Below are 13,089 nucleotides of genomic sequence, written 5' to 3' on the forward strand. Positions count from 1 at the left end.
AAAAACAAAAAGAAAACCACAACAGTGATCTCAGTTTCAGCTTTAAAAATAAGTTAAAAATTAATTGTTTTTTTTAAAGGATGATCCATGTAAGCAAAAAGAGTAAATTCCTGGGAGATTATTTAAGGCTTCTGTGTGCAGCTTCTCTGCATGATTCCAGCATAAAATAAAAAACTTCACATTGGCAGTGACCTCCTGTCGCAGATGATGTTTGTTACTCAGGTGCACAGAGCTACTTTTCACAGAGCAGTTGCACAAAAGCTCAGACAAAAATCAGGAGCCAGCACAGACACAGGCATGCAAACACACAGAAAAGCCCGAGGAAGAGCTGGCATCTGTAAACACCTGTAGCCAGAGAAGGACAGGAGTGGAGGGGCCACAGCAGCAATGCCAATGCTGGCTGCTCAGAGATGGCAGGAGCACAGAGGGACGAGGCATCCTCCTCCTGCCTCCAGGTGGAAACAACTTCATTTTTAAACTTAGTTGTTTATTCCAAGGAGTTTTGTGCTACTAAATGTTCTTCAATCTGGACACAGAAAAGGAAGGCCCCAAATGGACACGAGAGAGGTGGCCTTGCTACCCCCAGCAGGGAACCAGCAGGAGCATCTTTGCAGCTTTTATTGCAGACTGGTAATGAAGTGGGGGGATGTTTTCTGCTCATTAAGTGGCAGAGGGAGTGGGACCACTGCTGCACTCGTTCCATGCACGCATGGCACTGGGCAGCTACTGAATGACACAATGCTCCCTCATTAGGGAAAGGGTCAACAAACGCATCTGTCATCCTTCTGTTACTATTTCCAAATGAACTCAATTAAGTTAATTAATTTTTTTAATACAAGGAAAATGCCAAGGAAGAGAGTGGAACATTAAATGAGAATAAAAATCAAAGATAGCTCCTCCTTCTTGAACCGAGATCTCAAGATTGTTTGCTTTCAAATGAAAATAATTTTCAAAACATTAACTTACTTGAAGAAAATCACTAAGTGTTTTTCCCTGTGGCTGCTTAATTTGAAAAGTCACACCCACACTTCTCCCCACAACCAAGTATGATTAATGCAAAGCAACTTTCCTAAAGACGAATTACTGTCACACTTTTGTAATCTCAATCAATTATGGATACATCAAAAAATACAATGAGCTTACACTTAATCACAAGAGTTGAAAGGAAAGGTTATGTTACGTGCTTTGGTTATACAAGAATATGGACATATAATTTTCATCGGGACAAAGCCTTCTTTTGAGGGAATCTAGTAGGTAATTTACATATAAAGAAACAATTTCATAATTTACTATTTCATGTTTATCTCCTGATGGGGTCTTTAAAATCATTTAAGATGCTAATTCACTAACAGTTTTGTCCATGTGCCTATATGTTTTGCTTAACATACAGCTTTCTAGAATGTGGAGAAAGAAGAAAAGCTTTCCAGTTTTTGTAATCTGCCATAGATTTCAGTCAGAAAAGAAAAAGACAGACAAACAGTAATAAGGAAGATATATGATAAATCTTTAAATATGATTCATTACATTATTTCCATTTCATTTCTGCGATATCCTTTTCTATGTTAATGATTTGATGATAGCACCATGGAAAACCACCAAACAAACAGTTTTTCCCATTTTGAAGAAATGACAGTATGAGAGAACTTCAGTGCAAGAAAAACATGTACTCTGGAAAAAAAAAAAAAATCCTATTTTTTTAATTGATGCATTAAAAGAACAAAACAACAGGAGAGGAGGCTGCCTTCTGTTTGCAAACTGGATTTAGTTATCTTGCTAATAAAAACATGGATGCATCTGAAACTTCTTCAAGAAGTTCAAACAAGAGGAAACATTTTAGCCAAGAAGCACATGTATTACAAGCCCATTGACAACACAAGATCCCTTTCCACAGAATTTTCACTGTGCCATGCCCTGTATGAAAACCAGGCTGAAAAGATATTCAATGCTTCAGTAAACTTTTAAAGCTGAAGTTGTGCAAGACTTCAACTCTCAGTACAGAAACTGAGTGACCTCAAGTAGAAAAAAAGCCCTGCTTCCGCTTCCTAACACACCTTTATGCAACCATTACAGAATTAATATCATCTCTACTCTGTTGCACGTTTGAAGTCAATATCCTCATCATCTCTGATACTAATTTCACCTCGTGCTTTGCTTCCTTTAATGTCTAACCACCACTCTTCTTGCTGAGAGATAGTTAACCAGAATTATCCCCCATCTGGATGCAATAGAGTCAGCCACAGTAAGACTGAAGATGTTTTTTATCTTTTTGTTCAAGGTCTCTCAAAACAATCACTGAATGAGTTCTTACAAGACTCCTACAATGCACTTAAGGAGCATTATTGGATTGTTTCAGTTTTAGAAAAAAACATGTAAAAAATCCTCCCTTTAGAAGTGGCTTCTAATTTGATACTTAGAGGCTCTGAATTGCCACTGGAGACTCCAGTGAGTTCATACAGATCACCTAAGCTGGTGATTGAAGTTCTGGGATCAAATGCATAAAAGTGGGATGTGAGTATTCCCTGCAGGCGATGGAGTTTCAAAGGTACTGCTTAGCATTGTAGAAGTTTATCCAGGTGACATCGTCAAATAAATCAGGAAAAGCAGACAGTGTTTACATGGGCACATCTAAACCATCATGTCTGGGAAATTTTTCCCACTCCTGTGGATGTATACTCTGGCCAAGTCCCAACTTAACATCAGGGAAAGTGCTAAGTCCCACTGTCTCCTCCCCAGGTCCTGTGTTCAATGGAAGAAAACCAAGGTAATGCAGGAAACCCACATTATGCTTTAACACATTGAACGACTGGGACTTAGGAGCCAATTAAATCATTTGGGACCCCTGATTCGTGGAAAGTTGAAAACACTCGGCACCCAGGAAGCTTATAAAGGCCTTTAATAGCCAAACTGCCTTTGCTCTGCCATTTTGCAACCTTATCCCCTAAAAGACACATTGTTATTGTTGTTCTTGTTGTTGCTACCTGTGACCCTTATTTAAGAATAAAACTTCTGATGTCTGGAGAGTGCTGCAGCTCCTTCCTTTTACACAGAAGTTCACAGGAGATCTCAGCAAGTGGCTCTGCCCTGTGCCAGCAATAGCCCGACAGCCAAGGCAGGCTCTGGTTCTTAGCACTTTAGTTTCTTGTGTGGGCAGGGGACGAGGCTGGTGCCAAAGTGCCTGGTTCATCCAGGAAATGGTCCATAACAAGCCCCTAATGCTGCCCATTACAAGGTCAGCCTTTTGTCTCACCATTCAATACTTTCCTGGCAATTGATGCCCCCATCCATAGCATGGCTGGTAATAAGCAAAGCATCCTGCCAGCAGCTCTTTATGCTGCCTACCTACAGGCTGATAGCATTCCCAAAAGCTTCCCTTGGATGTAAGCTTAATGGATAAAGCAATCAATGCAAACAAAATCAGACACTGTCCAACGTTTATACTTCAGTAAGTAAAATCTGAATCTTAGGCTTTTGTCTGAGCTGTTCCTGCACAATATGGATATTTACAATTAGCCACAACACTTCTAACATAATTATGACATGGGGGTAATTTCCTCAACTAAGTTTATTGCCTAGCAAAAAGAATCTTACTGGTGAAAACCAGTGTGGTGCTGTAGTGCTGCAGATCATCAGAGGAACATGGGACAGCTCTTGAAACCAGTATTTCAGGTGTCAGATCTCACTTTATGCCAACCCAGTGAAGCACAGATCAAGAATTCAGTGTTCTAGCAAAACTGACTTTCAGTATCTGTAAAGGAAGAGATTAAGATAAACATCTACATGCACTTGCTTGCTATCATGGCTCTCATTAGGCCTTCATAACACCAGTAAAAAAATAAATGGGGCTGTAAGCCAGGTTTTTGTGGGAAATTCTGGGTTATTTTGATCTACCTGTTGCAGAGAAGCCGAGTATGTTGCCAGTTATTCATGTTTTAATGTACTGTCTCCCATGCTGTGTTTTGCCAGAACACATTCTCCACAAAGGGAAAAGGGTGAAAAGATGAGGTGAGCTTGAGAAACTCAAGAATATCAAGTGCTCAAATACCTGTAAGAATAGCACCACAACACTGTGTGACCAAGGAATGGGGTTTTTTGCATATTTCTCTGTATGCACCCAGGATATAACTGAAATCTGGTATAAATGCTAATAAATAATTTCATATTTTTTCACTCAAAAGATTCTCACTCCAGAGTTTTCACCCTGCTTTACCCTGCAACACACAACAAGGTTATAATCACCAGGAGACATTGAGAAGTTCAGATCTTTGTCTCTTTCAAAATCATGAACATGTACAAAGTCCTGCACTGAGGACAAACCTGGTGATGCCTTGCAGCCAGACAGACCCAGTGCTCAGCTCCCCTGTGCTCCCCACTACGTTGCTGCACCTGTGTGTGCTCTTTGGGAAGTTCTGACACCACTGTATTTTCATACTTTCTTATGTAAGTCTCTGAACTTCTGTTTGCTGCCTCTATTTGGTCTGAAAGTTTTTCAAGGCAGAAACTGCTTATGCCAGAATTGTGCTGCACTCTCACTACCAAAAATGACCAAGACAGGATCACAGTTTTTACACCCATCTCTCTGCAGTTTAAAGCTTTTCCTTAGTAAGATTTAGATACTGACTACAAACTACATACTGATCAGGACTGAAACACTTAGAAAATCTGCTGGTGCAATGGGAGATTAGCCCAGTGCAGGCATTATCCTCAGCACAAATGTGTGAGCCTGGCAGGGCAACGGAGGAGGCAGGAGCTGTGTTTTGTGAAGAGTGCAAGAGTTTTAATCTTACTGATTTATGGGACACTAACTGCCTTGCAAGGCAATAATGATTTTCCACACAGGTCATCACAAATTCTGTTTGTCAGTCTGTTTTGAGCAAATCCCATTAAGAAATAGGTGGCTGCAATGTTTATTAAGAAAACCAAGAGTCACATGACAGAGCTATAACATTACAATTTCAGTTCTACTCAATGGCCTGTAAATACAGAGAACTTGATGAAGCAGGTACTCCCAAGAGAGGAATACTAATTAAAATAGAGAGAGATGCACTGATAGACTGGCACATTTGTGTGCTTTGCACTGCTTGAATTACTTCCACACGAGCACACTTTATACTTTCCTTTCCATACATCAAACTCTGAGCCTAGATTTTACCTCCTTATCTCTGGCCATCAGCACATAAGAAAGATTTACAGCATGTTACACAGGGTGAACTTGTGAAAAAGTAGTTACCATGGCAACCTGGTATTTATTTTGTGTATAAACTTGAAGTACCGAAGCAAAGGAAGGGCAGAACTCCATACCAACTTCAAGTTGCTTTTTGTTTCTATTGTATTGGTTTAAAGCAATCAAAATATTTTAATGCCATAAAGCATACTAATTAAATATGTCCTTGAAAACCTTTTACAAGAAAATGGTCAGTCATTGCTGAGCACCACTACAGATAGGACTTGCCACACATTCAACACGTTATTCTGACAGAAGTATTTCAAGGGATGCCCTGACCACACAGCTGTGGAGAAGCACAAGAAAGTATAATAGTTACTTCATGCCACCACAGGAATTCAGTATTACAAGTCAATTGTGCAATATTAAGATACATTATGGTCAGATTCCTTCACATTCCTCTAGTGGATCACAAACAAACCTTGACCCATGGAGATGAATCACAGCCATATTTTTGAAAGGTATAAACCCAGGCTCCATTTCAGTGAAGTAGCATTACACCTTTGCCCTGTCATTTATCACAGACTACTTTATCTTCATGTACTCAGGCTCCACTGCCCCTAACTTTATTATTTCCCAGCAAATTGCATCTTAATTCAGGGCACCCACACATTTGCATTGACATCAGAGAGCTTTACTGCAGAAGTCATCAGCAGATAGCTTGGGTCAGGTTGCCTGACAAACCCTAAATCCTCCTCATGGCTTTACAATTAGCCAAGGCTACACACAAGGAAAAGGTGTGCAGAACAGGAGCAGAACTGGGGTCCTGTCTGCCCCATGGAGCAGAGACTCCTTGTTCTCTGAAAGGACAACTTTTCTGCCTCAGGTGTTCAGGATCTGTGGGCCACATAGAGCTCAACAGATCCAACACAAATAAACAAATGTGCACCAAGGTGGCCTAAACATCTGCTATGACCATTTATCCAGACCTTTTGATACAAAACACTTCTTAAGTGAGGGAGAAAATATCCAAGAGGAAAAAGTGTATACTTTCAGGGAAAACCAGATAAATGGTACACCTGCAAATAGTGAAACAGTAACATCTTTTTTTCTCTACCTTTTTTCATGGGGGAAACAAAGGCATAAATGGTTTTGGCACAGGATATACCATTCACCTCGGAGTACAGAGCCCCAAATTTATAAATTTGACTGGGGAGCTTAAAAACTCAGTGTTCTTCAGCAATGTGGCGCTGGCATCTTTATGTCTCCATGAAGCATTGCCATAGAGTGAACTGGCCTAATCACCCATCCCACCTGTTTCATATCCTGGGACTGCTTTGTATTTTCCCTGCTGCAGTGTATTTTCCACACAGCTACAGCTCTTTCCAGTGGCCACTGCTGCCCAGCTCCCACATCTTCACACCCCTGTGGTGGAACACTGCACACTGCACTTGTCCTGAACTCCCTTCCAATTGAAATCACTAAGTCTTTTTTTATTATTAGCAAAAGCTGAATTTCCTGTGGTGCTGGTAGTGTGGAAACACAATCTCTGATTCACAATATTAAAAACACATTTCCCAACCAGAATGGAGTAGAAAGAGAGGGACAAGGGTAGTGGGATACACATCCATCCCATGGAAGACACATGAGTCTCAGAAAACCACAGATAAACTGGAGATATTGCCACGTTAGGGAAAAGAACAGTGGGGGGTTTTTTCAGTTACAGATTGGATGGATATAGCAAATACTTGATTTGCTCTGTAAACTGTGAGGTGAATGATTGTTTTTTTTTTCACCTGCTGGAGCACTCCTGCTGCGTGTTCTACAGCATTTTGTGTACAGATTGAAACCAAAGCTTGGGCATTTTCTTCTCCAGTTATTAAGGGAGTCTAATAGTGCTCCCAGTGAACTCAGCAGTAACACAGTGTTATTAAGTGGAGGCCCACTGCTGATCTCACTAAGACTGGTATCAGAGCAAAGTCATTCCTTTTTTACGGCAGAACTCCATTTTAATTTTATTTAGGAAGGCAGCATGATCTCATAGGCAAGGCATCAGGAGATCTGGGTTGTGTTCCCCGCCATACCGTGTGATCACTGGCAAAACATGCAAGTGCTCTCTGCTTTCCTTGGTTTTTTAATCACCTGCCATGTGCTGGAAGTGATCATTATTTACTGTCACATAGTGCTCAATGAATGATAAACCCTGAAGAAATGCTGAGTGTTACCAATGAAGTGTGTGATTTTTATATGATTAGAACAATATAAATCAGGACTAAACCCACTTCACTGACATAATTCAAAATCAAGCCTCAAGGTGATCTGAATGTGTATAAAGTTCTTGGGAACGACAAATGACCCAGGGAAGCACAGGTTAGTACTCAGCAAATGAGTGAGGTAATGGTAGAATAGGCTTTGACAGAGAAGACAAAGTGCCACAGAACAAAAAAGTGAGTTCATCATATTTGGTTCATATTGTGTCAATTTTCCTTTCCTTTTACAACTGCATTCTCTCACAGACATATTCTACCTCTTTATGTTCCTGCTAAGCTTTGTCTTATGGCCTCCTCCTTTCCTCCCCTTTCTAAATTCATGCTGTGCATAAAATTGTCTCACTGATTTAGAGTAAGATTTATTCTTTTTGGCCCAGTGCTCTGTTCCATTGTAGGCCACCAGTCCTAAAGCAGGGAGATTTAGCATGTGTTTCATAAAATATTTCAACTCTTGGTTCATGTTTTATTCTTTTCCATTTCTTTCATTTTTCCTTTTTATGGAATTTCATCAACACCACAGGATTGGTACCTGGTGTCTAAAACCAGCTGATTCAACAATGTGTTACCCTATCATATATCATGATAGCTCATACAAATGATAATTCTCTTTCAGGTTTGTCTCTATTAGTCTGAATTCTCTAAGAAAGTCAGAAACTGAATAAGCATTGTGGGCTGTACCTACTCCTCAGAATATCGTCATTATATCTATTGTTAATAACTAAATTCCCAGCATCCTATCACATTGGTGATCTGAACACTTAAAAGATCAAAGAAACCAGAAATATTTATGTATCAGACATTTACACTTGCACAAATCAACCTCACAACTCTGGTTGAAATGAGTTTTTAAAAAGAAAAAGGTCACCACCTAGAGCTAATGTTGGTAAGACAAAAAATAAGATCATATAGGGTGCTTCAACGGCCTAGGATCACCCACTCTTCTGGGCACCCACTCTGGTGCCCATTCCTCTCCCAGGAGACAAGAAATTGGAAGAGAACATTAGGTAAAAAAATATTTGGGCAATTCTGGCTAGTTAGGATTCTGAAATACCTGGAGCCATGCTGACTGCTGCAAATATATTGGAAACTGTTATTATCAGGAGCACAGCTATGATGGAGGGGCTCCAATTGAAATTCTTCCATTAAATGCAAGAGGCTTTTTGAAAGCCAAAGTTTTCTGTTAAACTTGATGGCAAGGTAGATACTGCAATATCCATAAGTTAGCTCAGTTCCATTCTGTATTTCCCTCTAACATCAGTAGAGCTTTATGGAATCAAAGATAGCTTTTCCTATCTTTTTGGAGAGGGAAATATATTTGAGAGCTACAGAACAAACATATCTTCCATGGGCTATAACCTCCAACAGGATGGTGGGATGTGATCTCTGCACAAGAGCCGCCAGGTTCTCAGCAGGATGCAGCACAAGCTCTACAAGCCATACCAGTGTCAAACACCTTAACAGACTCAGCTTAAAAAATAATAAATAAATAAATAAATAAATAAAAGAGAAAGAAACAAACAGGCCTCTAATTCTTGTGGGGGTACCTCACAAACTTCCAGCCTAAACACAGGAGAGATTGAAATGCCCTCTTTGTGAAAAGAAGTTTAAAATATTCCTGGTTTTCTAGGTTGGGTAAGCAATTTCATTCCCCCAGATGGAAGAAAAGAACTCCTAGAAGGCTCAGCTGAAATGGCCAGGTAGCACTGGTGACAACAAATATAAACCACTTTAAAATACTGAAATTGATCTGCTTGATTTTGAAAAAGACCCAAAAGCATTTCCAGCTTGCCACTGCCAACTCAAGTTTGGTCTGTAACAAAAAATCAAGCTCTTAATAAAACCAGAAAGCACAGGCATATTCCCACAACCAAAAATGATTGAGCTATTACTGCTCAGCAGCTGACTGCCCATCCTCTGAGTTGCAGTAAGTATGTGAGCACCTGAAGCCCACTTTAGTACTGAAATAAAATACATTTGCTGAAAACGTGCATGGGGGATATCTGCAGCTGTTTCACAGAGGTATTAACCACCAACCTAAGAGCACACTAACAGCAGATGAGCGTGTTTTGTCTGATAAACTAGAACTTGTGAAGCCACTGCTATGTGACTGCTTCCAACCATGCAAATTAACCATTACTCTGTTAGCTGAAAGACTGGGTGCTTCCAGTGACACCAGCTCAAATTAAAACTGCTGCTGATTCAGAAACCTAGAGATTGACAGTCATAGATAGAGAAAAAGCCTTTGAGACAGCTGCCCTATGGGATACGTAGCATAATCAGACATTGAAGCCAGCAGAATTACATGGATCATGTCAATCACAGTTCTTTAGGCTTCTTTTAAACACATATATCTGAAAATTTGAAAACAAAACATGTTTCTGCATGTATTTTTAGAAAGGAATTAACCACTTTGTGGGGTTTCCTAATGCTCCTGTATGCAAACCTACATGTTAATCAGTCCTAAGTCACTCCCTGGCATATGATAAACATTTAATTCTTTGCATTGACATTACAGGTTGAACACTATTATATTCCTACCACATTACTAAAGCCACGAGCAGTGAGGAAATGTCTGAAATAATAAATTACATTTGATCATTCTCTGTCAAAGCCACTGCATGGATAAATCTGCCAAGGAAAAGGTAAATGTGACAACACAAGAAGGTGACACAGAACTTGAGGAACTTGTTCATTTGGCATTATGTGACAGTGGCAACCTGCTGCCTCGTGCCTATGTAGAGAAAGAACTTCTAACAGAGTAAAGAACTTTTCCTTGGCCTCGAAGCATTTAAACTTCTCATCCAGTGTCCATGGAGAAGCAAGGACACTGGATGAGACATTAATTTTTCAACACTTTCTGAGAAATAATTAAACTATCAACATTTGCCCAATCATCACTGGGCATGTGAAGTACAATTATGACCTTTTTCAGTGCAAGCATAAAGTCTGCAGCAGGTACATTCTCCAAAGGCAGGACTGAGACTTGGGTTTCTCCTCTAGCAAACATCTAGGAGGTCTGACAGCAAAGTAGTTCTGTTTTTCCTACTGTGCAGAGATCCCACCCCAAGGAAAGATGTGTTTCCATAAATGTGGTCCCATGGGAAGATGCTAATCCCCTCCCTCCCAGCTCTGCCCTGGACTGGCTGAGAAGTCCTAGACCTCAGCCTACTCCCAAATCTCCCATGCCCAGAGTGCCCCAGGGTCCCACCACCACCACCCTTCCACCCACCCTCTGCTACCAGAGCAGCAACTGCCAATTTCTCTTCCAGCTCTTTTCAGTCCAGAGAGCCAGAGCTGTACTCACAGTGATTTTTCCATAATTTTTAATTTACAGGTTATCCTGCTGCATTTGATCAAGACAGAGAGAAGAAACCAATGATATAGCAGAGCACTTAGGAACACTAATTGCAAATTACTCTTAAATAATACATCATCCCTCTCTTAATTATGGCAACTTGCACTCTCCTCTGAAAAGTGCACATCTGCTAATGTATTTTTCCAATAATATCAATGTGAAGTTGCAGAGAAAGGGTAGAGTAGTGATTGCTTTGTATCTCAACCTGCTCTCAGCCTAAGTTTCCCTGAATGTCCATAAAACCTCTCTATTTTTTTTCCTTTCTGACTTAAAAAATTCATTCTGAAGATGCATTTCTTGAACGAAGGACTGCTTCCTAACACTCCTTTCTGAAGGAAAGGGTACAGCAGGAACCTTGACTGCCTTAATAACTAACTAAATATTGTATTTCCCATTCATTTCCAGAGGCATTTGAAGCTGGACCACTGCAAATTCTGGAGATTTCATGTTTCTACTTGCTTTAGTGCACCAAAATCCTTGAGGCCATTTTCTCCATTTAATTTGCCATTTTCCTCCGTACTTGTACAAGATATTCAAAGATGCTGAAGCCTTGGCTGCCATTCCAGTTCTCCATATGCCCATTGCCTCAGTCTCCAAGAGACAGCCATGACTCTGAGATCTTGAATGTCCTCTAGCCAAATATGAGGATGGCCATGACAAATTTCCAGCAGTGGCAAGCCCTAAGCATTTGCACCAACCAGTCCCTGGCTCTGGCATTGAAAACCAAACACACAACACATTAGCTTCTGCACCCAAAGAAAAAAGACACCTTTGAAAAAAGGTAAGAAAAACTGTTTTCCCAGCATTGTCCACTGTGTAAGCAATGGAGCTGCAATATGAGCTCTGCTCTTCTTGATTGAATCCCCTGGATGCTACTGCTTCTTGGCAGCACCACAGTCTAAGTCCTTTAATTTGAATTTCTAAATAATTCAGAATGTTGATTACTAGATCTGTTCATATTATTCTGTTGTCTAATATTTCCATCAAGTTCCAAATAAACCTATAACCTATAACCTGCTGTTACTATAACCCAGTATTGCTCTGGGATCATCAGGTGGCTGCATTTATCTGGTCAGCTGGCTCACCACACCACCATCACCAAACTAATCATCTAAATGAGACACCCTTCTCACTCCAGCCAATTAATCACACATCTGACATGCACAGGCTTGAGATTATTGCTTTGAGCAACCAGTTTCCCTCACTACAGAGAAAATCAAGAATAAATAATGAAAGGGAAAGTAAAACACAACCTCAATCTTAGGTTTCTCTTAGGCGAGAAAACCGTGTGGATCTTAATAGAGATTTTTCAGCCGGCAGTACACAGGGCATGCATCTGCTCACTGACTAAAAATGTAAGATGGCTTTTTAGGTTCTCAGATATGCTGGCCTATGAATCTCTTTGCCCTGACATAACCTAGAGCTGAACAAAGAATAATAATTTCTTTTCTTTTGTTAGAGTTCATCATTCAACTGAAAATCTCTTCAAATTTTACAGGAAAACCAGTATACTCAAAATATCTGTTTCAAGGTAGAAAAGGTGAGAGGTCTGATGGAGACATTTCTCCTTCTTTTCAGAAGTAATTACAGTCTACATTGGTTCCCAAATCATTCCTCTAGAAAACATCCCTGAGACCAATTACCACAAAACATTTCAGCTTCACCGCACAAGGCGTGGTCTCTGACAAATTTTTCTGACCAGCCCTAACAGAGCTGCAGCCCCAGCAAAGCCACTCTTCCCAGGCATCCTTGAATTTCCCTGTCATTGACAGAGGGAGCCTGTTCTTGTGTTTCCTCAAAGAATGCAAAATAGGAAACATTCCTAATGGTGACACGTCCCTCATAGATAATTAAACAGAAAATCTGGCAGATTTTCAGACAGGCTGCTACCTGCCTGTGAATACCAAGTAGCTTTGCTTGACAGTCAGCTAATGCACCAGGCTCCCTGCCTGGGCTGGGTGAGTCTCCTGGAAGACTTTAGACAAATGTTTATGATAGATCAGCATTACACTGCTCACTTAGTCTCGTCCAAGAGACGTGACACCCACATCAGTCTGTGATGACTCTTGTAAAAATCCCACCCCCTTCCCAGCAGCACTGTGCTTGCTCCTACTAGGTTTTCTTTCTAAGCAGTGCCCTGCCCATTTCTGGGTATTTTCACTGGCAATCCCGTACATCCAGCTATTAACAGCCAGGCTATTAACTGGTGCTGCTCAGCTGCATTTGTAGTCAGATTTCCACTTGTTCCAGACAATGATTTTAACACTGACTGTCCTAGCATGGGTCTTTAACCCCACAGTGTC

At 40.6% G+C, this 13,089-nt stretch overlaps 1 protein-coding gene across 11 annotated transcripts in view; it reads right to left on the reverse strand.

Annotated features, from left to right (window-relative positions):
• KALRN (kalirin RhoGEF kinase) overlaps window positions 1-13,089 on the reverse strand; it is a 472,671-nt gene that overhangs the window by 372,248 nt on the left and 87,334 nt on the right. The gene's annotated exons all lie outside the window — the stretch shown is intronic.

Source organism: Pyrgilauda ruficollis, unplaced genomic scaffold (assembly GCF_017590135.1).
Source record: "Pyrgilauda ruficollis isolate IOZ18807 unplaced genomic scaffold, ASM1759013v1 scaffold3, whole genome shotgun sequence".
Lineage (NCBI taxonomy): Eukaryota > Metazoa > Chordata > Aves > Passeriformes > Passeridae > Pyrgilauda > Pyrgilauda ruficollis.